General features: G+C 44.6%; 1 protein-coding gene and 2 long non-coding RNA genes across 4 annotated transcripts in view; 1 reads left to right on the top strand and 2 right to left on the bottom strand.

Annotated features, from left to right (window-relative positions):
* CFAP157 (cilia and flagella associated protein 157) overlaps positions 1–26,160 on the bottom strand; it is a 681,435-nt gene that overhangs the window by 159,041 nt on the left and 496,234 nt on the right. The gene's annotated exons all lie outside the window — the stretch shown is intronic.
* LOC147718065 (uncharacterized) lies at positions 15,017–16,361 on the bottom strand. The gene is made up of 4 exons (XR_015296126.1): positions 16,286–16,361; positions 15,982–16,063; positions 15,833–15,903; positions 15,017–15,292 (listed from the first exon to the last, which is right to left on the bottom strand). It is a non-coding gene; the product is annotated as an uncharacterized LOC147718065 (long non-coding RNA).
* On the top strand, positions 22,587–23,333 carry LOC147718064 (uncharacterized). The gene is made up of 4 exons (XR_015296127.1): positions 22,587–22,650; positions 22,783–22,868; positions 22,969–23,043; positions 23,266–23,333. It is a non-coding gene; the product is annotated as an uncharacterized LOC147718064 (long non-coding RNA).

Raw genomic sequence — 26,160 nt, 5'->3', positions numbered from 1 at the left:
TGTGCAACCTAGTCCAGTGCCTGTTTCACTTGGATGAGACCTCATCAGTACCTGTCTCCCTGTGCCACCTTGTCCTGTGCCTGTTTCTCTTGGGTGAAACCTTGTCAGTACCTGTCTCCCTTGTGTAACCTTGTCCTGTGCCGGTTTCTCTTGGGTGAGACCTTGTCAGTACCCGTCTCCCTTGTGTAACTTTGTCCTGTGCCTGTCTCCCTAGGCTGAGACCTTGTCAGCACCTGTCTCCCCTGGGTGACACTTGTCAGCACCTGTTTCTCTTGTGTTACCTTCCTCTGCACCGGTCTTCTTACGCTGAGATCTTGTCACTACGCCTGACCCCTGGGAGATACTTGTAAGCACCTGGCTCATCCGGGTGACACCTTGGCAGCACCTGTCTCTCCTGGGCGATTCATTGTCAGAATCTGTCTCCCTAGGCTGAGGCCTTCTAAGCACCTTTCTCCCTTATGTAACCTTGCTCTGTTTCTATTACCCTAGACTGAGACTTTGTCAGTACCTGGCTCCTCCGGGTGATACTTTGTCAGCACCCGTGTCTCTTGTGTTACCTTGCTCTGCACCAGTCTTCTTTTGCTGAGATCGTGTCATCATCCCTGTCCCCTGGGAGATACTTGTCAGCACCTGGCTCCTCCGGGTGACATCTTGTCAGCACCTGTGTCCCTAGGCTGGGACTTTGCCAGATTCTGTTTCTCCTGAGTAAGACCTTCTCCATTATCAGTCTCCCTTGTGTACCCTTGTGTTGCACCTGTGTCCTTAGACTGAGACCTTGTCAGTATCTGTGCCTCTTGTGTAACCTTGCTCGGCACCTGTCTTCCTAAGCTTAGATCTTGTCACCACCCCTGTCCCCTGGGAGATACTTGTCAGCACCTGTGTCCTTAGGGTGAGAACTTGCCAGTACCTGGCTCCCATGGCTGAGACCTTTTCATCACCTGTCTCGAAGGGATGAAAGACGTAGCCGATTGGATGACGACCAGCCGCCTGAAACTGAACTCAGACAAGACGGAAGTCCTCATCCTGGGTTCCTCGCCCTCCGCCTGGGACGACTCCTGGTGGCCCCCCGCCCTGGGCAGCGCACCCAAACCGACAGACCACGCACGCAACCTGGGCTTCATCTTAGACTCCTCCCTCACCATGACCAGACAAGTCAACGCCGTCTCCTCGTCATGCTTCAACATCCTGCGCATGCTACGGAAGATCTTCCGGTGGATCCCCACCGAGACCAGGAAGACTGTCACCCAGGCCCCCGTCACCAGCCGACTGGACTACGGCAACGCCCTCTACGCCGGAACCACCGCATCCGGAGAACGACAACAGGAGGAAGGTCCTTCTCCTACCTGGCCGCCAAGACCTGGAACTCCCTACCGACCGACCTGCGCCTGACCCAAGACCACCTCTCCTTCAGGAAGAAGCTCAAGACCTGGCTGTTCGAGCAGTAGCAGCACGGGAAGCACCCCTTACATCGGATACATCGCATTGCGATGACTTTGCAACGCGGCCATTACATCGTGCCCGTCATGACATCGCATGTTATCAGGGCGCATGCAAGTACATTGCATTAGCTAATACATCGTTAACGATGACATCGAATTAGGTTCAAATGGGAAGAGCTGAAGTGGGAAGCGTTTATTTAAGCAAAAATGCACATGTTTGTCAAATGAAAAATGTGTTACAATGAAATGGCATATGAAGCAAATGAAAAAAGGGAAGCGTTTATTTAAGAAAAACTCACTTTTTTTTCAGCAACATTAAAACATTAAAATGACAATGACAATGAACAATGTTTATTTAGTGCATATAAACAATGTTTATTTCAAGATTTTTGTTATGTTTATGTAAGTATTTGCAGTATGCGCGCAGTGACAATGCAACAACAGGTGGAGTAACGGAAACCTAGACAGACTTTGGTGCTGACAGACACGGTTCGCGCCGGCAATGATTTCACTACTGTTTATTTAAGGATTTTATTTTAGTTATGACACTGCGCCGGAAATGATTTTAGTAATGTTTATTTAAGTATTTTATTTTACTAATGGTGGTGACAATGTTTAATTAGGTAAGATTCATTAAAACCGGAAGCAGCGCATATGACCCGCATATGAACAATGTTTATTTAGCGCATAAGAACTATGTTTACTACATCTTTTAGTAATGTTTATTGAAGTATTTGCAATATGCGCACAATGAAACTACAACAATAGGTGGACTGACGGAAACATTGACAGACTTTGGTGCAGACAGACACGGTTCGCGCACGCATACGAACATATACATTAATATATGGATGGATGGATGGATGCATGACTGGATGGGTGGGATGGATGGCTGGATGGATGGATGGATGGATGGATAGATGGATGGATGGATGGCTGGATGTATGGATGGATGGCTGGATGGGTGGGTGCTGGAGGATGGTTGTCATACAACAACATAAACCAAGGTGATATGTTATGTCACTTAGAAAAAAACACAATAATCACGTATGTACATTTTTATTTGTTAAACACCAAAAACACGTTTTTGTTTTATATCTTTAGTATCGAATAAAATACATGCAGAAATTATACTGACGTTTTATTCCATCCTTTTATTTGCCTTTAAGATTGTAATGTATTCCGCTGAAAATATTACTTACACGCACACACAAGAAAAAAGACGCAATACATTGGTCGAAGGCATACTTTTAGAGGATACAAATCCACACATGTATTTCAAGTCATTGCTGCTACGTCATTTCATCATGAGGCCTTGAGTGCGTTTAACCCCAAGCGGCTGCCACGGCGCCTCGTTTATCCTATAAAGGCAAAGAGCGTGCATTACACAAATGGGCGCAGTGTACACCAACCCATCTGTACATTATTCTGTGGACGGCGCACCGACGTGTTTGTCAGTGCAGTGCACGTGCATCACCTGTCTCGTGTCACATTATCTCTGCTCTGCCCTTTTAAGTAATTGAATTATTGCACCAGACACTTCAGATGACGTCCCGGCTCCCCACCCACTGCCACCCTGCAGAAAAGGCAACAGCACCACCCCCCACCCCTATCCCTCCCGGCCTTCTCTCGACCAGACCAGCCGCAGCAAGGCTGCTATGGCGGAGTGGCCCGCAGGCTGACCAAGGTGCGGGAGCTGCTTCTGGACACAGGAGACCAGTACCAGGGCACCGTCTGGTTCAACTACTACAAGGGTGCGGAGGCCGCGCACTCCATGAAGCGCCTGGAGTACGATGCCATGGTGAGCGGCGCACAGCGCCTTCAGTGTATTAAGCGCATCATCTGCGGTCACTTGGCAAAGGCATTTTGAATTTGCTGTGCACCAGAAAAACACTCAAATCACTCCGAGATGGACGTGTCGCGTCCCACCCCTATCCCTCCCGGCCTTCTCTCGACCAGCCTTCCCCGACACGACCGCCAAAGTCAAGGAGATACTCAGCCGCAACAAGCGGCGGCGCCAGGAGGACCTGACCGATATTTATCCGGTGGCGCAAATAAATACAACGTGGGCCAAGTATTTTTGATTCAAAAGGCTGTCCACAGGGTACGGATACAGGCACAAATGGCGGAAAAAACGGTGGGCAACACAATATATACCACCCAACCCCCCCCCCACAACAAACTATTGGCTGCCAAGATTTGTTACTTGGTGAAACATCGCGTTGTCACGTCGCGCGATGTAATGTCGCCGATGTGAAACGCGATCCTAGGCCACGGCCGCATTTCCGTTGCAACGACGTGCGATGACAAAATTGACGATGTAACTGTCAGTGCGATGTATTGGCCGCGATGCGAACGGCCGCGATGTGTTGCTTTTCGATGGATCGTCATACAACAAGCAGCACTCCCCCTCCCCCACCCAAGCGCCTTGAGACCCTCCGGGTAAGTAGTGCGCTATATAAATGTCTGTGATTGATTGATTGATTGATCCTATGGGTGAGACCCTGTCAGTACCTGTTTCCCATGGTTGAGACCATGTCAGCAACTGTTTCTCATGGGTGAGACCTTGTCAGCAACTGTTTCTCATGGGTGAGACCTTGTCAGCAACTGTTTCTCATGGGTGAGACCTTGTCAGCACCAGACTCCTTTGGCTGAGACCGTGTCCGCACCTGTCTCCCACGGCTCAGACCTTGTCAGCACCTGTCTCCCATGGGTGAGACCTTGTCAGCACCTGTCTCCCAGGGCTGAGACCTTGTCAGCACCTGTGTCCCCAGGCTAAGACCTTGTCAGTACCTGGCTTCCCCGGGTGATACCTTGTCAGCACCTGTGTCTCTTGTGTAACCTTGCTCTGTACCTGTCTACTTAAGCTGAGATCTTGCCACCACCCCTATTCCATGGGAGATACTTGTCAGCGCATGTGTCCCTAGGCTGAGACCTTGCCAGTACCTCACTCCCCCAGGTGATACCTTGTCAGCAACTGTGTCTCTTCTGTTACCATGCTCTGCAGCTGTCTTCTTAAGCTGAGATCTTGTCACCACCCCTATCCCCGGGAGATACTTGTCAGCACTTGGCTCCTCCGGGTGACACCTTGTCAGCACCTGTGTCCCTAGGCTGGAACTTTGTCAGTATCTGGTTCCCCTGAGTAAGACCTTCTCCATTACCAGTCTCCCTTGTGTACCCTTGTGTTGCACCTGTGTCCTTAGACTGAGACCATGTCAGTATCTGTGCCTCTTGTGTAACCTTGCTCTGCACCTGCCTTCTTAAGCTCAGATCTTGTCACCACCCCTATCCCCTGGAAGATACTTGTCAGTGCCTAAGTCCCTAGGCTGAGACCTTGTCTTGTCAGCACCTGTCTCCCCTGGGTGATACCTTGTTCATCACCTGTGTCTCTTGTGTAACCTTGCTCGGCACCTGTCTTCTTAAGCTGAGATCTTGTCACCACCCCTGTCCCCTGGAAGATACTTGTCAGTGCCTAAGTCCCTAGGTTGAGACCTTGTCTTGTCAGCACCTGTCTCCCCTGGGTGATACCTTGTCAGCACCTGTGTCTCTTGTGTAACCTTGCTCGGCACCTGTCTTCTTAAGCTGAGATCTTGTCACCACCCCTGTCCCCTGGGAGATACTTCTCAGCACCTGGTTCCTCTGGGGGACACCTTGTCCACACCTGTGTCCCTACGCTGAGGCCTTGTCAACACCTGTCTCCCATGACTGAGACCTTGTCAGCACCTGTGCCCCTAGGCTAAGACCTTGTCAGTACCTGGCTCCCCCGGGTGATTCCTTGTCAGCACCTGTGTCTCTTGTGTTACTGTTAGAAATGCCGATTTCCAGTTGCTAAGGCTTGCGCCAAAGCCAGACAGAAACCACCACTCTAGTCAGGGCAAGGAAGTCACCCACCAAGATAACCCCTGCTCACCCCCTTGGTAGCCTGGCACGAGCAGTCAGGCTTATCCCAGAGTGAGGTGTAAAGCGTTTGCGCGCACATCCAGCAAAAACACCTGTTAGACCTGGCACCTTGGCGTGAGTCTCCCTTCCACTATTTGATGATGTGCCTCAGATGTTTTGCTGGTGTTAGCTGCTCAGAGCACTGCGCCACGGCCAACCCGTGCCACAGTGCGAGTGCTCCCTATGAAAAAGTGTACATATAATTGACTTCCATGATTGGCTGATTTGGTTTACTGTCAGACCCCAGTAACATGCACCAGGAGTGCCAGGGTTTGTAAATACAAATGCTGCTAGTGGGCTTGCAGCACTGGTTGTGCCACCCACAGAAGCAGCCCTGTAAAATGTGTCTAAGGTCTGCCATTGCAGAACCTGCGAGCAGTCTGGTACTGTCATGCTGGCTGGAAAAGTGCACCCACTTGCCAGCCCCTAAACCTTCCCTTTACTTCATGTGAGTCACCCCTAAGGTAGGCCCAAGGGCAGGGTGCATTGTAAGTATAAGGTAGACAAGCCCTGATGTGTGTGGCATGTCCTAATAGTGAATTACAGCTATTTTCGTTTTTCACTATTGTAAGGCTACCTGTTCGCATAGGCTAGAATGGGCTGCTGGAATTATTACACTCTATAGTCCTAGCAGGCTCAGTCAAGTTAAGTAAGCCTGAACTCAGAATAATAAAATACTTCTTTTAGTAAAGTTTATTTTAATATCCTGTGTTTGCAAATGCTACCTTTAGAAAGTTTGCCTGACCATTTCAGCCCTCCTCTGCTAGGATGTCTATCTGCCGTCTGGTTTCTGTGAGTGACATGGCTGGGGGATTCCAGGGGACACTCTGGGCTGCCAGGTGGTGAATAGAGGGATTACCCCTAGGATAGGTGGGAGGAGTGCCCCTTGACTCTGAATAGGGCTGTGCTCTGCCACCACAATGCTGGCTCCACCTCCTGCGGAGCGTCTGATGTCTCTGCCCTGCACCCTGAAAGAAACAGCAAGATTCTCCAAAACAAAGTGCTCCAAAACTGGGCTGAACCAGGCTCAGGCCCCCTGGCCTGCAAGAACAAAACAAACTGTGTATAAAAAGAGGAGCCCTGCTCCTAAGAAACTAGATTCTGTTTTGACCACGAAGAACCTCTGCCCGACTAGGAGGACCTGGAAAAGCTGAAGGAGGAAGACTGTCCCTGACCGGGGGGACTGGCCTGCAGTGGGTGCCTTGCTGAGGAAAGGACAGGAAAAGACCAGAAAGGACTTTGCAGAATGTGTGCCTGAAACAATCTCCAAGGGCTTGGGAACGAGCTTGCCCCTTGAACAGCGTCCCAGGAACATTGAACTCCACATTGACTTCCCTGACGAGTTGTTGAGACCTGCCTGATCTCCTCGTGCCGCTGGGGCCCCACCTGACGTGTGCCTCGATCAGTCCTTTGCAGCTCGTGCCTGGCCGCCCCCACCTCGAGCCGCATCGTTCTCCCCTGAGCCGTGCCCCGCTCCGCTGGGCCGCCCGCACCCTGCCCCCATCATCCCCCTGAGCCGCACTGCTCTTGGCCGCCCCCGCCGCTGGAAATAGCCCGGAGCCTTTGCGAGGCGAAGCAACGCCCGTATGCTTGAAGCGTACCGGCCGAAGTCCTCTCTCCTTCCATGAGAATCTTCTTCGCCTCCTGCTTCTCTGGTTCCGGCACCTGCGTAATGTATGGAGACAGGTCACACCACTTCTGCCTGTCATACCTTCCCAAGATAGCGAGGACATTAGCAGCTCTCACTAGCAGAGCCGAAATTAAGGAAAACCTTTTTCCCGCATTATCCAACCTTCTGCCCTCTTTGTCTGGAGGTGTTGCAATCGGAGCAGATGGGTTCCTGGATTTCTGTTGTGCCGCCTGAGTGATAACAGAATCCGGTTTGGGATGACCCAAAAGGCAAGTTGGAGCATCAATAAGCGCCTTATACTTTTTATCTAGTCTGGCCAGAACCGGCGTTACCGTCGCTGGTGTCTCGATGACCTTTAATCTTTCCTTCCAAATATGAGACACTATAGGCAGGGATCGCACGGATTTCCGATACGAGTCCTTGAAGTCGTATAAAAAACATTCAGTCTTCTCCTCTGTCATGGCCAGTGCAAATCTCTTAGTGGCTCTTTCCATCAAATTATGAAATCCACCAATGTCCTACTGGTCTCTGTGGAGGAGTCAACGGTGAGGGGATGATATAGTCATGCCATTCTGCACTTGTGCCCGCAATTTCCCCATCCTCATGATCCTCATCTGAGGTATTGTGGTGTACCGTCGGCGGTGGAGACCTAGCAGTAGGTTCCGGCAAAATCTCTCTCCTACGAGCAGGTGTCCCTGGTACCGATCGTGGACGTGGAATAACCTCTGGGGCCTGTTGAGCGACTGGAGTCGCTGGGTATCTCTTCCTATAATCCTCTAACATGCCCTGGAGATCCTTCAACAAAGAGGATGGCACACTTCTCATCTCCTCGCGTTGCTGTTGGCGATATTGGTGCTGTTCCTGGGGTTGTTCCTGATAACCCCCATATTCCTCCTCAGAATCCTCCTCCAGGTACTTGACCTGCAATTGCGAAGGGCTACTGGCAATTCCATACTCGTCATCTTCCTCTTCTGAATCTTCCTCTTCCAGCAGGTGAGACAGAAACAATGGGGAGACCTTGCTCGGAGATGTAGCCTCTGGTGTTATAGGTTTTTTCCAAGGCACCAACCTTTTTTCTGGTGTTTTTTCCCTCGTCGACGAGCCCGTCGACGAGATTCCCATCGCCGTCGTCGACCAAGTCATCGTCGTCGACGCCACCGCCGACGTTGTAGTCACCGTCGACGATGTCCTCGTTGACGTCGTCGTCCTCGTCGACGCTGCCATCGACACTGCCGTCGTCGACACAGTCCTCGTCGACGCTGCCGTCGTCGGCGCCGCCGTCGACGCCGTTGACGCGGTCGTCGACGCTCTCGTCGACGGTCAAACCGTTGACGGTAACGCCGTCGACGGTGAAATCGTCGACGCTGTTTTCTCACCAGCTTTAACATTATCTTTCTTCGTCGAAGGCGGAGGTGATTTTGTCGTCGATGATCCCTTTTTTGTCGACGGTCCCGTTGACGGTGCTGAAACAGTACCCTTCTCCTCAGAAGGCGTAGAAGAAGACCGTTTGATGGTAATCTTGATTTTCTGAGGTGATTTTGGTGGATCTGAGGTGGATTTCACTAGTTTCACTTCACAAGCAGAACCCTTCTTCCCCTTAGCTGAGACTGAAGGGTCAGTCAAAATATCTTTATTCGGCTCTTTAAAAGCCATACAAAGAAGCGAACAGTAAAATACATTACATACAAAATTTATCAAAATGCACATGATACAAAAGTCTAATACAATTTTAAAAATTTTTAAAGAACAATTTAAGAAAAGGATGTAATTAACATTAATAATTATTCTTGGCTGGGGGCTTTCGCCCTGGAGGCGGCTGTCAAGAATTTAGCAACGCAATAAGTAATATGAGGGTTAGGTAATAGTTGTAAGTAGAGCAGAGCCGGTCTCACCTGTGTGAAGCCAGCCTCCTTGAGAATTGGTAACAAGAATTTTTTCCTAGGCTCTAAATACAAACCACAAAACATAACAAAATGCATTGTGTCCTGCGTGAAAACTGGTCACAGCAGCAGGGCGGAGCTAATTCTGGTTTCTGCCAGCTGTTAAAAGAACCTAAATAGTAGTGCAACAAATTAAATCTAAATTTAGTTAAAAGAAACCTGTGGAAAGGATGTGTAACATAACCAAGGTACGGTGCAAGTGAAGGTGAAGTAAGCAGCAGGCAATGATCCCTCACTGCCGGCTTTGCTAGTTCACTCTCTTCGCGGTGCATCTCTTTCCTTCCCATAAAAGACTTTCTTACTAAATCAATGTCTTGAATCCTGATGGACTCCGGAGAAGTAAAGAGCTCCGGGCGACCTAGATCGGAGAAAACTTTTGCTAGATAGGCCAGCCAAGGAATTTTGTTGGATTTGTCTAGGGCCAAGACATCGGTCAGATTCTTATGGTTTAGTGGGAGTTCTTCGTTCATCCATATTTTTAGCCAGAGAATCAAAGGGGCCAGGCTCAACTTATCTGAGAGAAATTGAAGACCAACCTCTTTATGTATGGAGTACGTTGGAGTGGACTGAGGTACAGAGAGCAGGGCTCTGATGAATCCATTCTCTGCTCTCTGTATTGGCTCCACATTTGCGTATCCCCACAGTGCTGAGCCATATAATGCAATGGCCACAGATTTACTATTATACATTTTTAGGATGGCTTCCTGTAGGAAGGTGGATATCTGACTATGGTTACCCCCAAACTTTTTGCCTGGTGTTTAGCTGGTTTTTGACTTAGTTGGCCTGGGATCCTGCTATTCAGGGCCCCAGGCTGATTGCTCTCTCCTTAAAATGGACTCCATGTACCTTAGGTGCATAACACAATTGGAATTGGTTCACCTTATAGGCCCCTGTAACAGTGTACCATAGGTACCCAGGGCATAGGTGTAGCCAAGGCCTACCAGGGGCTGCAGCATGTATTGTGCCACCCCTGGCCTGGCCTCCATATTTGACACAACTGGCTGATCACTCAGCTGGGGTAAGTTGGTGTAATCACCTCTTACTTAGGTACAGTATGCCTGTGCCTAACCCTAAACTGGACACATATGTTCCTATCAGCCACTCCTATGGAAGGCCTCATCAATCCTGGAGGCAGAGTGCTTGGAAATATGTGAGATGGTGCTCTAGCATGAGCTGAGCCTGTCTGCAGCTGTCGGGAACCACTCCCTAAGCTGTTCCGGGATATTGCCATACCATATACTCTTAAGTGCATTATAATCCTCGCGGTTAAATGCTATCTTTGGTTTGGCTTTATCAAAACATGTCGAGTAAGGTGTCATACGAATTGGAATACTATCCCCTCGCCAGTTCTGGCGACGGGGATAGCATTCCACCCTTCTAGAGGGACACGACATGTGTGTAGCCTTAACCCCGGTTAAAGTTAAACAGAGCCTCAGCATCACAAAATGGATGCTGCCACCACAGACACATGTCTGACCTCCTGCTGCTGGGAGTCCTTCCAGCGAGGAGGGCCTGGACAAAGGGTTTCCTGCCTGGGGAGGTGCGAGCACCACCCCAGACAGGGTTTTGTGTATTGGGTAGGACAGGGCTGAATAGATTGAGACATGTCTGGGGCACACAAGGTGTCCCTGTGCATAAGCCAGCCCAAACCGGTTCTGGGGCTTTCCAGCCCCAGTCCTGGCGAGGAGCTGGACAAAGGAGAGGGGGTGTAACCACCCCCCTTCCTGGTCCCACCCATAGGGGAGGGACCTAGCAGGAGATCCACCCCTCAGATTGGAATAAGAGAGGGAGCAGTGCCATTGCACAGCAGATCATCCTGAAATCAACTTTAAACTAAGAAGACGACTGGACTTCGACATTCTGCTGCACAGAAGACTGAAGAAGAATCTCCCTTGTGGCCAAGGAGTGACCACCCTGTGAACACAGGTACCAACCAGCAACTCGACGTCTGCTTTGCCGCCGCCTCCCGCCGGAGCCCGAGCCCAGAGCCCGACAAGAACCAGATTCCCAGACCTCTCAGAGCCCGATCCACAGTCCCTGCAAAGAAGGGACCCGTGGAGGCACCGAGTGACGTGGGACCGGACCTCTTGGAAGACACCCGAAAAGCTGACTGCGGAGCTTCTGAGGCATCCTCGACGTTGTGCTTTGGGGATTGAGAACCCCCACCACCGAGCAACCCTTGCACCGAAGATCAGCCCTCCAGCATCTCCACGATCTGCGTGGGGCCCTTTTGCATTGTGCCACTCGACGCGCCATCCCGGCCACTAGCCACGTGGTCAGCGGCCATCTTGGCGACGAACCCGAAGATTTAAACAGCAGGTCTGGTTGCTCCAGACCTACCCAAGCTCCTGTGAAAAGGAGCACCTGCTCTGACCTTGCTGGTCCGAGTGAACAGCATCTTTCAACTTCTGCGTGGCTTGCATTTGCCAAGGCCTGTTTGCTCCGATCAGGTCGCCGACACCGCCAACAGCGAGAAGCCTACGTGGGACAGCTCGTGACCGACTCCTGGACGTCCTCGACCCCGGGTATCCACGTGGCTGCAGAAAGAAGCTACCCGACAACGCCTGTTTGCACCCGACATCGCCTGGTTCCAATCTGGTTCCACGGTAGTCACTGGCTAGTGACTTTGAACACTGTCCCCTCTGCTTTCAGGTCTTCACATCTTCAGATCCACCCTTGGATCCACCGGAACTCTTCTCATCGAGCCGCCTGCAGCATCTTCAGCTCCAAGCACCATCGACCAGCGTGACGAAACCCGACACAACTTCGACCCTGTGCACCCGCTTCCTGTGGGTGAGGTAACTCAGCTCCGCCGGTGCCCCTGCACTGGTACACATCCCAAGGGCCTGTGTTTTAAGTTTCAGCTCCGTAGGTCAATCGGAAGGTTCCTAACTTTCTAACTTTGTGCTTTTTACGCACCATAGACTTTGTATTGAGAAGTGCGTGCACTTTGAACACTGCACCCGAGTCCCGTGGGCCTTTCCCGACTTAGTTAACTCCAGTCTCGAATAGCTCCAGCGATTCCCAAGGCCCTAGGCCTCTTCACTTTCCTATTGGTATCTCTTATACCACTTTCTTAGTATATGGTTTAGGTGGCCCCTAGGGCTCATCCATATTGTGCAACTTTTGTGTATTTTAAACTGTCTTGTGATTTAACGCTTGTGCTTCTGTGCTCATAAAGAGTCCAGGGGATTTTAATAGTTAATAAATCAATATATATTTTCAATATATATCTGTGTGGTGTCCCTTTCATTTGGTATTCAAGGGGGTTGTGTATGGTATAACAGCTGGCTTCACATGCCTTTCAGAGTTTAGCCTAAGACTGCTTTGTCCACGTTACCACTAGGATAACTGGTCTACAAGGTTGAATTACAACCATCATCATAAGGGTTGCTTGGCATGGTACAAAGTGATCACTAGAATTAGTGAGCATTATATACCAGGCCAACTTCTCACACTTCCATAGGCCTGGCTCCTAGCCTACCAGCAAAGCTCAATATTGCTGAGGCTGATCGTGTGACGGCCAGTCTCTTAGCTCTAACCTGTGGGCCCCATGTCCCTTTCTGATCGAACAAGATACCTAAATAGGGAAATGTGGATACCCTGCTAACCAAATCCCCCCTACAGGTGAATGTTTTAGTTCTCTTCCTGCGACACTCTGTGCCCACCACCATAGTGTGTGACTTGGCTACGTTTATTCTGAGATCTAGATCGTCCATAAACGTGCCAAAAGCGTTCAATAGGCGCTGGAGGCCAACTCCTGTGCGGGCGATCAGCACGGCGTCATCGGCATATAGGAGTGCCGGTATCTTGGGTGCTCCTACACGCGGGACGTCGGCATCCTGCCCCCCAAGGTGCGCACCCAGGCCATTGATATAGATGGTGAACAGTAAGGGGGACAAAATGCAGCCCTGCCGCACCCCCCTTAGGGATCTAAAAAGAGCAGTGCACCTGCCCTCGTTGGTCACGCGTACGCTCGAAAAGAGTTCCTGGTGCAGGGAGGACATAAAGGTAACTAATGCTTCATCTATGCCAATCTCCAACAGAATGGACCACAACTTAGTCCTATTGACTAAGTCGAAAGCGGAGGAGAGGTCCATGAATGCAAGATACAAGGACCCCTCCTTAGCTACAGTATATTTGGAGATGAGCAGATGTAAATTAATGCATTGTTCAATAGTGCCCTTTTTTTCCCTAAATCCATATTGGATTTCGGATAATCCACCACAACCCTCAACATTCTCCCTTAGCCTAGATAAAAGAACTCTGCCTAAGATTTTTACCGAAGAATCTAAAAGGGATATAGGCCTATAACAGCCTGGGTCATCCCGTTGGCCTTTTTTAAAGATGGGGACAATGGTGGAGATGTTCCATGATGCGGGTACAAGATTATCATTCACTGCGTTAAACACATTTGTCAGGACTTCGGCCCACAATTTTGGGGAATACATGAAGAAGTCAGCAGGCACACCGTCCGGACCAGGAGCCTTGTGCTTTGTAGTAGACATAATGGCTTTCTCCACCTCTTCTTGGTTAAGGATAATGGGGCAGGTGGCTGATCTTATCAACGGGGCGTCTGTGGTTGCGTCAGCAGTGTCCCCATAGACATTTTTAAAGTGGCATAACCATTTTTCATCAGGAATAACGCAGTCCATGATATCATTATCATTATCTGAGAAGAGAGGCTGTTTGATAATCTCCCAGAATTTTTTGCTGTTCTTCAGGACTGCTGCCGAAAGGAGGTCTTCCCAAGCTTCTTGTTTAATGGTGTCCTTTCGTTTTTTTATTGCTAATTTATAGATTTTCCTGAGTCTCGTAATCTCATCATTTACCCTAGGAATACCTTTGAGAGCTGCCAGTAATGATCTGTGGGCTTTAGAACATGCTGAATCAAACCAGCGCTTGTTTCCTGGGGTTACGTTTTTGGTTTTTACCAAGAGGTCCTGTGACACCTGCACACATATGGCTTCAAACGCCACTACAATTTCTTGACCCTGCGCGCTAAGGTTTTTGCAGACCTCAACCTGCCCCTTGATCTTTGAGAAATTTTCTGCATAAAATTTATCTGGGACCACCTTGGCCCATTTCATGCGTCTTCCTTGGCCAGTTGTCTTTAATGGGTGGGTGGTTACTTTCAGCGGGGAAGGTCCTATATTGTCTCCCCAAGCCACTTCTAACTCAACAGGGTTATGGTCACTTAAGTGAGATTGTGTGGTGCGATATATATTAACCCGTGTAAGAATGCTTAGGGATACAAATATATAATCAATAATAGTGCCATATGAGATACCAGTGAAAGTATCACCATCTGGTTCATAAAGGTCAAAACTGGCAAGAAGGTCCTCCAATTCCTCCCCCTCAGTGGAATGTTCAAAATGGGGTCCCTCGGGCCCATCATCCCCGTCAGGACTACTTCCCCTGCAATTTAAGTTGCACGGGTGGATGTTAAAATCACCTAATAAAATATAATCTGTGTCAAGCGTTTTATTTTGACTGACCGTGTTTAAAATCTTATCCAAATCAATAATATTACGACCTCTATAATCACTGTTCCCCGAATTATAAAAATTTACAAAAATAGTCCTTCTGGTGTTTTTGATCACTCTTTCGACCACCAGGATGTTGGGGGAGTCAGTGTCGATCTGCCTGCAACTACCTTTTAAATCTAAAGAAAACAGAAATAGAAGGCCACCCTTGGCCCTCCCCATGCGACTGTGGACAGCGGCTTTGGTAAAACTGATAAACCCGTCCCACCATAGATTGTCAGAAGTATCCCACGTTTCCTGGAGGGCAATAATGTGGTGGCCTAGGATAATTGTAAAAATATGAAGGAGAAACCCTTTCAGAGAAAAGGGATAGGGTTATTAGGCACTCTAAGAAAAACAACAGTTCCCTTTTCTTAAATGTTATAGGGGTATAGGCCCCTCTCAAAGCTGTTTACCACCTATATCAAGGATAAACCGTATGTTGTAACCAGAGTTGCATCAAGATTGACAAATTTACAAATCCAACAGTTTTGTGTAAACAAATTTTTTAAAAAAAAGGGATTTTCCTAATCTATGTCCCCTCAGACCTAAACAATGTAACAGAGTATATTCATAGTTTTTTACGCACCACTACACTAATAGCAATGTGCATGTACACAGGAGAGTTTGGTTAAAAACAATTTCTTTATTTGATCAAGATACTGACCATGTAGATTTAAAAACAAAGTCTATCACATTTATTCAATCATCATAATTTCAAATTAAAAAATAAAAAAACCATGAAAAAGTGTTGACGCGGCGTTTCGGTGATGTGGTTTTTCACCTTCTTCAGGACAAAGATTTTCAAATTTAAAATCACTATAGAATTAAAAAATACAAAGTTTACAGTTATTTTCTGTTTATGATGCAAACAGGCATGTGTTAAAAACATAATTAAACAACATTTTCCTACAAACATGGTGCAGTATTCCCTGTGTCATTCTGTGTCATTCACATATGATCTATTAGTTTCATTTACATGAGCATATTAAAGTCAACTATTTCTCAAACAAAGTTGTTAGTTCTAAAAAAAACATTAATTCAATGGTCTGGGAGACACATACATTCTAAGGGGCGATCTCCTTACATCATGGACATATTACAATATCTAGAATATTTGAAAATCTTGCAACCTGTTACGGTGTTACCTTGTGTGGTATCCCTCTAATGTACACCCATTATTGCATGATTGACACCTCTAAAAGTTGTCTCTTAGAAACAAGAGAACCCCCATATTAATTGGGTTTTTATTGGCTGGAGGGAGTGCCGAGTCCATTGTTTCTATCTGTGGACCCTGCATCTTCCCTGAGACTGTAGAGGGTTCTTTTATCCCCTAAAGCTGAATGTTATTATACCTACCTACTTGGTAGTTCAGTGAATCGCTTTTATCAATGGGCGATATCCGTAGTTCTTTAAAATAAATTCTGATTCTGTAATTAAAACATAAAGTGTCATGTACTTTTCTTTTTTACCAAAGAGATGATTAATTGATCACTATTAATAGCTACCTTATTGCTATATCTTTCAAGCGGGGTAGCGTCTATGTTTATTGTACCCCTTCGAATTCTTTACATCAGCAAGTCATGCTCTCTGGGTAGAGAAAGGATATTTTATAGGCATTATTGTTTTTTAAAATCCTTTTGTTTTAATTCGTTTGCGGTTCTGTAAACAAACAGTTTAAGTAAGACTCCCAACATTTTATTAGATTTTGGGTTCCTCATCTAAAAAAATCCTTTCACAGTCTATCACCCCCTGGCTTCTCTAGGTTACCCTTACAGATACTAAGTTTTGCTCGTGGCGAGTTTTATTTACCTGGATCATTCATTTACGATCCTGGAATAGACGATCGTTATAGTTTCCTGCCCAGCCGTGTTGTTGTGAAATACTCTGCAAAATACATTATTATTTTGTGAGGATATATGGCGACTCTGCAGATTATTTTAAATCTGTGGGAGAAACACCTTTTAGGAATGTTTTACTATCTTACCGTATATGTATTTATATCTCTTGTCTCTATGCTTGCGCTGTTTATTTGAAGGGCGGCTTTTTCTTTAGACTCAGAACGCTCTTGAGCTGTTATTACCAGGAGTTTAAAGAGAAAGAGGAACAAGATTTTAGTCTCAACTCTAAGTTGCTTAGGGCAACAGAGTTTAAGGAACAAGCCGTCTCCTTTTCTAAGCAATTTATTAGGGGTTCCGTACTTACTTTTACGGCGATTTTACTTGCTTCTCGGGTGGGCACCTGCAACGACCGTCCTTCCGCGCTGGAATAGCTCGGTTCTGATTTTGACTGCTTATATCCCTTTGTTAATTGCTAAATTGAGTGCAGGTGAAGTAGTTCACCTGTGTGTTTTCCGCGGTTCCGTTTATGTGGACCACAACCGCGGCGGCCATCTTTGAGTTACTGCATGTTTATTGAAACAGTGATCAGATTTGCCCTAAAGGTGTATGTATTGGCTGCCTTTATTTAAAATTAAAGGAATACGTTTCCTATATATATTGCAATCGTTTTCATGTCCAATTATTACTGAGTTAGATTAATTTACACTCGATCGCCTCACATTTATTTTTGGCTGATCGAATCCCGATCACGTGACATGAACCCATGTCTTCATAATACTGGTTATATTGGCAGACATCTTGTAGAGTGTTTTTACTCTGAATGTTTCTATCATCTTTGAGTTGCTGCATTTTCATTGAAACAGTGATCAGATTTGCCCTAAAGGTGAATGCATTGGCTGCCTTTATTTAAAATTAAAGGAATACGTTTCCTCCATATATTGCAATCGTTTTAAAGTCCAATTATTACTGAGTTAGATTAATTTACACTCGATCGCCTCACATTTATTTTTGGCCGATCGAATCCCGATCACGTGACATGAACCCATGTCTTCATAATACTGGTTATATTGGCAGACATCTTGTAGAGTGTTTTTACTCTGAATGTTTCTATGTGCGTGCATTGTTCTTGTAGTGTTCTGTTTCTTCCTCTGGAATTACATTGATTTTCTGCTCAATTTAAACTACTTTTATCTAATGTGGGCAGCAATGTTCTGGGTATTGATTCCATTTAGGGCGTCATTTATTTTTGGGCTGCAATTTTAAGAATGTAGAACCCGTTTTTGGGGATACAAATCTGTATCATTCTAAATATTGTTTGTTTAACTTCGTTGGTATTTTACTGAACCAGCAATTTTTATCATTATGGCTGTTCAATTTTCAAAAAATTGGAAGGTTTAAAAGCTGTGTCAAGAAAGGGAAAATATTTTCCCCAACCTACTCATTATTACTGAAGTATAAGACGGTTCCACTGTTGGAATGAGCATTTAAATTATTCTGTCCCATTCCTCCCTACTGTTTAGTCCATTTCGGAATGTGTTGAATTTGGACATGTAATACTGCTCTCTCTTTTTTCTTTTACTGTCCACATCTCCTCCCCTGTTATTCAGTTTAACGACTTCAACAATTCACCATTTTAGGTCTTCGACAGTGTGTTTACATTGTTCCCAGTGTTCCACTAGCGGTGCATTGACTCGTTTTGTTCTAATTGAGGATTTGTGCTCATTTAACCTGAGTCTCATTTCCCTCGCGGTCTCCCCAATGTATGCCTTTTGGCAGGGGCATTGTATCATGTAGACCACGTTTGGGGTTCTACAATTTACTAGATCTTTTTGGTAATGGGTGATTCCATTATAGTCTATTTTGGGACCTTTGATTATTAAGCTGCAATTTTTGCAAGCACCGCAGGGGAAGTTGCCAGCCGGCACTTTTCCGTCAATGGTCTCAATCCTGTTTCTTTTCATCTCGACAGGATATGTATGTACTAAACAATTTTTAATTGTTCTATTTCGTCGATATGCAAATATCGGTTTTGGCATGGGTGTGGATCCTGTGTTTTGGAGTAGGTTCCAATTCCTATTTATAAGGTTCTTCACCTTGTTGCTGATGTCTGAGAAATTGGTCACACAGACCAGTTTCTGATAATTTATTACAGGTTGGGATTTGGGTTGAAATAAACTTTCCCTGTTGAAATATTTTGCTCTTTTGTAAGCATTTTTAATCATCTTTTTTGGATATCCTCTTTCTAGGAACTTGTTCGTTAGGGTTTGAGCGTGTTTTTCAAATTCCTCTCTGTCGGTACAATTTCTTCTTACCCTTAGGAATTGTCCGAAGGGTATGTTATTTTTTTGGGTTGCAGGGTGGTGGCTTTCAAAGTGCAACATGGTGTTGCGATCGGTAGGTTTACTAAAGAGTTCCACTCTCAGGGTTCCGTCTACAGGTTTTATTCTAATGTCTGAAAAGTCACAGCTCTGGTTGCTGTAGGTGGATGTAAATTTCAGGTTTTTATCTCCTAAATTGATCCATTGGATGAACTCTTTTAGTTCATTTTCACCCCCGGACCATATACACAACACGTCGTCAATGAAACGAACCCACATCTTTATGTTCTCAAAAAATGGGGCCATCTCATTGAAGATGTGTGTGTCTTCAAAGGCTGCTACGTAAAGACAAGCAAGGCTTGGCGCACATGTAGCGCCCATACTTGTGCCTTTTGTTTGCTTAAAAAGCTCATCTTTGAAGAGGAAGATGTTGTTAGTTAATACTATCTCAATGCAGTCCACTATAAATTGAGCATGTTCAGATAACTCATCATCTGTCCCTTTTAGAAGCCTCTCTATCATAAGTTTTGTATCATTTTGAGGTATGTTTGTGTATAGTGCCTCTATGTCTAGAGTCACTAGCCACTCACTATCCACATTAAAGGGTTTATTCTCAATCTTTGCGATCGTATCTGTAGTGTCCTTAATGTAGGCTTTTTGTTGAGTTACCAATGGTTGAATAAATTTATCTGCATATTGACTCAATGGTTCTGTTAAAGAGTTTAAACTCGAAACTATGGGTCGCATGGGTGGGTCTTTAATATCTTTGTGAACTTTTGGGAGACCGTAAATAGCTGGTATAACTGGTTTGTCATTTTTTAGGAAATTAAATTCTTCCTGATTAATTACTCCATCCTCTAGTGCAAAGTTAAGTCTCTCTCTGATTTTATCTTTTAAAATCAGAGAGAGACTTTACTTTGCACTAGAGGATGGAGTAATTAATCAGGAAGAATTTAATTTCCTAAAAAATGACAAACCAGTTATACCAGCTATTTACGGTCTCCCAAAAGTTCACAAAGATATTAAAGACCCACCCATGCGACCCATAGTTTCGAGTTTAAACTCTTTAACAGAACCATTGAGTCAATATGCAGATAAATTTATTCAACCATTGGTAACTCAACAAAAAGCCTACATTAAGGACACTACAGATACGATCGCAAAGATTGAGAATAAACCCTTTAATGTGGATAGTGAGTGGCTAGTGACTCTAGACATAGAGGCACTATACACAAACATACCTCAAAATGATACAAAACTTATGATAGAGAGGCTTCTAAAAGGGACAGATGATGAGTTATCTGAACATGCTCAATTTATAGTGGACTGCATTGAGATAGTATTAACTAACAACATCTTCCTCTTCAAAGATGAGCTTTTTAAGCAAACAAAAGGCACAAGTATGGGCGCTACATGTGCGCCAAGCCTTGCTTGTCTTTACGTAGCAGCCTTTGAAGACACACACATCTTCAATGAGATGGCCCCATTTTTTGAGAACATAAAGATGTGGGTTCGTTTCATTGACGACGTGTTGTGTATATGGTCCGGGGGTGAAAATGAACTAAAAGAGTTCATCCAATGGATCAATTTAGGAGATAAAAACCTGAAATTTACATCCACCTACAGCAACCAGAGCTGTGACTTTTCAGACATTAGAATAAAACCTGTAGACGGAACCCTGAGAGTGGAACTCTTTAGTAAACCTACCGATCGCAACACCATGTTGCACTTTGAAAGCCACCACCCTGCAACCCAAAAAAATAACATACCCTTCGGACAATTCCTAAGGGTAAGAAGAAATTGTACCGACAGAGAGGAATTTGAAAAACACGCTCAAACCCTAACGAACAAGTTCCTAGAAAGAGGATATCCAAAAAAGATGATTAAAAATGCTTACAAAAGAGCAAAATATTTCAACAGGGAAAGTTTATTTCAACCCAAATCCCAACCTGTAATAAATTATCAGAAACTGGTCTGTGTGACCAATTTCTCAGACATCAGCAACAAGGTGAAGAACCTTATAAATAGGAATTGGAACCTACTCCAAAACACAGGATCCACACCCATGCCAAAACCGATATTTGCATATCGACGAAATAGAACAATTAAAAATTGTTTAGTACATACATATCCTGTCGAGATGAAAAGAAACAGGATTGAGACCATTGACGGAAAAGTGCCGGCTGGCAACTTCCCCTGCGGTGCTTGCAAAAATTGCAGCTTAATAATCAAAGGTCCCAAAATAGACTATAATGGAATCACCCATTACCAAAAAGATCTAGTAAATTGTAGAACCCCAAACGTGGTCTACATGATACAATGCCCCTGCCAAAAGGCATACATTGGGGAGACCGCGAGGGAAATGAGACTCAGGTTAAATGAGCACAAATCCTCAATTAGAACAAAACGAGTCAATGCACCGCTAGTGGAACACTGGGAACAATGTAAACACACTGTCGAAGACCTAAAATGGTGAATTGTTGAAGTCGTTAAACTGAATAACAGGGGAGGAGATGTGGACAGTAAAAGAAAAAAGAGAGAGCAGTATTACATGTCCAAATTCAACACATTCCGAAATGGACTAAACAGTAGGGAGGAATGGGACAGAATAATTTAAATGCTCATTCCAACAGTGGAACCGTCTTATACTTCAGTAATAATGAGTAGGTTGGGGAAAATATTTTCCCTTTCTTGACACAGCTTTTAAACCTTCCAATTTTTTGAAAATTGAACAGCCATAATGATAAAAATTGCTGGTTCAGTAAAATACCAACGAAGTTAAACAAACAATATTTAGAATGATACAGATTTGTATCCCCAAAAACGGGTTCTACATTCTTAAAATTGCAGCCCAAAAATAAATGACGCCCTAAATGGAATCAATACCCAGAACATTGCTGCCCACATTAGATAAAAGTAGTTTAAATTGAGCAGAAAATCAATGTAATTCCAGAGGAAGAAACAGAACACTACAAGAACAATGCACGCACATAGAAACATTCAGAGTAAAAACACTCTACAAGATGTCTGCCAATATAACCAGTATTATGAAGACATGGGTTCATGTCACGTGATCGGGATTCGATCGGCCAAAAATAAATGTGAGGCGATCGAGTGTAAATTAATCTAACTCAGTAATAATTGGACTTTAAAACGATTGCAATATATGGAGGAAACGTATTCCTTTAATTTTAAATAAAGGCAGCCAATGCATTCACCTTTAGGGCAAATCTGATCACTGTTTCAATGAAAATGCAGCAACTCAAAGATGATAGAAACATTCAGAGTAAAAACACTCTACAAGATGTCTGCCAATATAACCAGTATTATGAAGACATGGGTTCATGTCACGTGATCGGGATTCGATCAGCCAAAAATAAATGTGAGGCGATCGAGTGTAAATTAATCTAACTCAGTAATAATTGGACATGAAAACGATTGCAATATATATAGGAAACGTATTCCTTTAATTTTAAATAAAGGCAGCCAATACATACACCTTTAGGGCAAATCTGATCACTGTTTCAATGAAAATGCAGCAACTCAAAGATGATAGAAACATTCAGAGTAAAAACACTCTACAAGATGTCTGCCAATATAACCAGTATTATGAAGACATGGGTTCATGTCACGTGATCGGGATTCGATCAGCCAAAAATAAATGTGAGGCGATCGAGTGTAAATTAATCTAACTCAGTAATAATTGGACATGAAAACGATTGCAATATATATAGGAAACGTATTCCTTTAATTTTAAATAAAGGCAGCCAATACATACACCTTTAGGGCAAATCTGATCACTGTTTCAATAAACATGCAGTAACTCAAAGATGGCCGCCGCGGTTGTGGTCCACATAAACGGAACCGCGGAAAACACACAGGTGAACTACTTCACCTGCACTCAATTTAGCAATTAACAAAGGGATATAAGCAGTCAAAATCAGAACCGAGCTATTCCAGCGCGGAAGGACGGTCGTTGCAGGTGCCCACCCGAGAAGCAAGTAAAATCGCCGTAAAAGTAAGTACGGAACCCCTAATAAATTGCTTAGAAAAGGAGACGGCTTGTTCCTTAAACTCTGTTGCCCTAAGCAACTTAGAGTTGAGACTAAAATCTTGTTCCTCTTTCTCTTTAAACTCCTGGTAATAACAGCTCAAGAGCGTTCTGAGTCTAAAGAAAAAGCCGCCCTTCAAATAAACAGCGCGAGCATAGAGACAAGAGATATAAATACATATACGGTAAGATAGTAAAACATTCCTAAAAGGTGTTTCTCCCACAGATTTAAAATAATCTGCAGAGTCGCCATATATCCTCACAAAATAATAATGTATTTTGCAGAGTATTTCACAACAACACGGCTGGGCAGGAAACTATAACGATCGTCTATTCCAGGATCGTAAATGAATGATCCAGGTAAATAAAACTCGCCACGAGCAAAACTTAGTATCTGTAAGGGTAACCTAGAGAAGCCAGGGGGTGATAGACTGTGAAAGGATTTTTTTAGATGAGGAACCCAAAATCTAATAAAATGTTGGGAGTCTTACTTAAACTGTTTGTTTACAGAACCGCAAACGAATTAAAACAAAAGGATTTTAAAAAACAATAATGCCTATAAAATATCCTTTCTCTACCCAGAGAGCATGACTTGCTGATGTAAAGAATTCGAAGGGGTACAATAAACATAGACGCTACCCCGCTTGAAAGATATAGCAATAAGGTAGCTATTAATAGTGATCAATTAATCATCTCTTTGGTAAAAAAGAAAAGTACATGACACTTTATGTTTTAATTACAGAATCAGAATTTATTTTAAAGAACTACGGATACCGCCCATTGATAAAAGCGATTCACTGAACTACCAAGTAGGTAGGTATAATAACATTCAGCTTTAGGGGATAAAAGAACCCTCTACAGTCTCAGGGAAGATGCAGGGTCCACAGATAGAAACAATGGACTCGGCACTCCCTCCAGCCAATAAAAACCCAATTAATATGGGGGTTCTCTTGTTTCTAAGAGACAACTTTTAGAGGTGTCAATCATGCAATAATGGGTGTACATTAGAGGGATACCACACAAGGTAACACCGTAACAGGTTGCAAGATTTTCAAATATTCTAGATATTGTAATATGTCCATGATGTAAGGAGATCGCCCCTTAGAATGTATGTGTCTCCCAGACCATTGAATTAATGTTTTTTTTAGAACTAACAACTTTGTTTGAGAAATAGTTGACTTTAATATGCTCATGTAAATGAAACTAATAGATCATATGTGAATGACACAGAATGACACAGGGAATACTGCACCATGTTTGTAGGAAAATGTTGTTTAATTATGTTTTTAACACATGCCTGTTTGCATCATAAACAGAAAATAACTGTAAACTTTGTATTTTTTAATTCTATAGTGATTTTAAATTTTAAAATCTTTGTCCTGAAGAAGGTGAAAAACCACATCACCGAAACGCCGCGTCGACACTTTTTCATGGTTTTTTTATTTTTTAATTTGAAATTATGATGATTGAATAAATGTGATAGACTTTGTTTTTAAATCTACATGGTCAGTATCTTGATCAAATAAAGAAATTGTTTTTAACCAAACTCTCCTGTGTACATGCATATTGCTATTAGTGTAGTGGTGCGTAAAAAACTATGAATATACTCTGTTACATTGTTTAGGTCTGAGGGGACATAGATTAGGAAAATCCCTTTTTTTAAAAAAATTTGTTTACACAAAACTGTTGGATTTGTAAATTTGTCAATCTTGATGCAACTCTGGTTACAACATACGGTTTATCCTTGATATAGGTGGTAAACAGCTTTGAGAGGGGCCTATACCCCTATAACATTTAAGAAAAGGGAACTGTTGTTTTTCTTAGAGTGGCCTAGGACAAAGCTTGACCAAGATTTATCCTCTCGTTTACCATTTAACCCCGCAATATTCCAACTCATTAGCCTGCAGGAATCCCTGGAAGTCTCAGTTACTGGGCCCGGAACTGATGCCACATCCAGTTGTTGGACCGTGATATCTATTCCCTGGTTTGTGACCTCTGTATGTCAGTCACAGTCGTTTAGGCCAGACAGAACCCCATATCTGTTTCCCATACCCATTCCCCAGTCAAATGGATTGGGTACCTGGCCCCAACCGTTTGCTGCTAGATTCCACGTAGGCTGGGGGGTATTTGGTCGCATTGAGAAATGTTCATTCCCTTGCCTGAACATAGGCCCATTGCCCTGGCCTCTGTTGTCATAACATGGAGTATGTGGTCCCCACCTAATTATATTGGGCCAAAGTGGCCCTGGTGTTCTGGCCGTTGGCCCATATGGGAAGTTGTGTTGCCCTAGCCCTCGGCTACTCATGGGGCGAGGATGGTTGTTGTTGAATCTGGATCTAGTTTCCCCACCCCATTGAGCAATTCTATCGTTTCTTCTAAGCCTGGGAATATTGGAGGAAGTCGCCATCTGAATCTCAGTGTAAAAGAATTTCAGGGTAAGGGGAATTATAGATCCAGTTCTACGTTGCGGTGGGAGGATATTAGCTAGGATATTAGGGAGTACTTCTGCATTGGCAAAATTTAATATAACACAATCTCCATTGAATTTCTTAATCTTATTGCCAATCCAAGATACCCTCCTTGCCCTGACAATTTCCCCAGCTAACTGATCAGCTCCCTGGTCTGCCATGCGCATGTTATTGGTAAGCCAATATAAAGCTTTGTCCTTAAGGCCTTGGGCAGATTCTTTTTGCTCCTGAGATAAAGCGGGGACATTCGCCAACACCAGGACTAAAGGAGCGGCTTCCAGAAAAAATTGTGGTGGGTCATCCACTTGAGGCAATGGGATTGGTGCCATAGGTTGTGACGTGGGGGCCTCTCTAGTTACATCGTCGTGAGTGGGCACAGATGGTAGCAATTGGCCATCCAAGGTGGGCTGTTGTAGGATATCCGTAGTGCCTGAAACTACACCCTGATCTTCCTCCATGGCAACTACAGGTTTACAAACTTCGTTGGCTAGGTTCTCTAAATCATTCGCCAACTTGCTTTGAAACCCTCCCAACTTTTTTATTTCAGATGTTAATTTGTCAATCTTCCCGATGAGGGGCTTGATGATGGTTTTAATTTTGATGTCTATCATGTCAGAAATCCTATTAAATAGGTCATCATCAATAATTTGTCTAAGCTCGTCCACGTCTACACGCTCCTCATTTTTCCCTTTGTGTCTAGGGGGTGAATTAATTTTTTTCTTTCCTAGCTGTTTTCCCCCCCTTTTGGCTTGAGCTTTTCTACAGTTTCTCACAGGACGCGTAGCCGGGGAAGACGATGAGGGAAACTCCTCAACAGTATTTTGCTGCTGCTCAGAATCAGACGCAACATTTGTTGACTGATCAACTAACAAATCAGTGTTTCCGTCATCTACCTCCAAATTAATTAGGTTAGTTAAGTTAGCGTCAGGTATGAGAATTGAAGGGTCAGGCAATGGGGTATCAGGAATTTGTATGCTAGGGTCTGGGCTCAGTGGTGGCAGGATCGGCG

Source organism: Lissotriton vulgaris, chromosome 5 (genome assembly GCF_964263255.1).
Source record: "Lissotriton vulgaris chromosome 5, aLisVul1.2, whole genome shotgun sequence".
In the NCBI taxonomy this organism is placed as follows: Eukaryota; Metazoa; Chordata; class Amphibia; order Caudata; family Salamandridae; genus Lissotriton; species Lissotriton vulgaris.
This window is presented reverse-complemented; position numbering and strand designations above follow the sequence as displayed.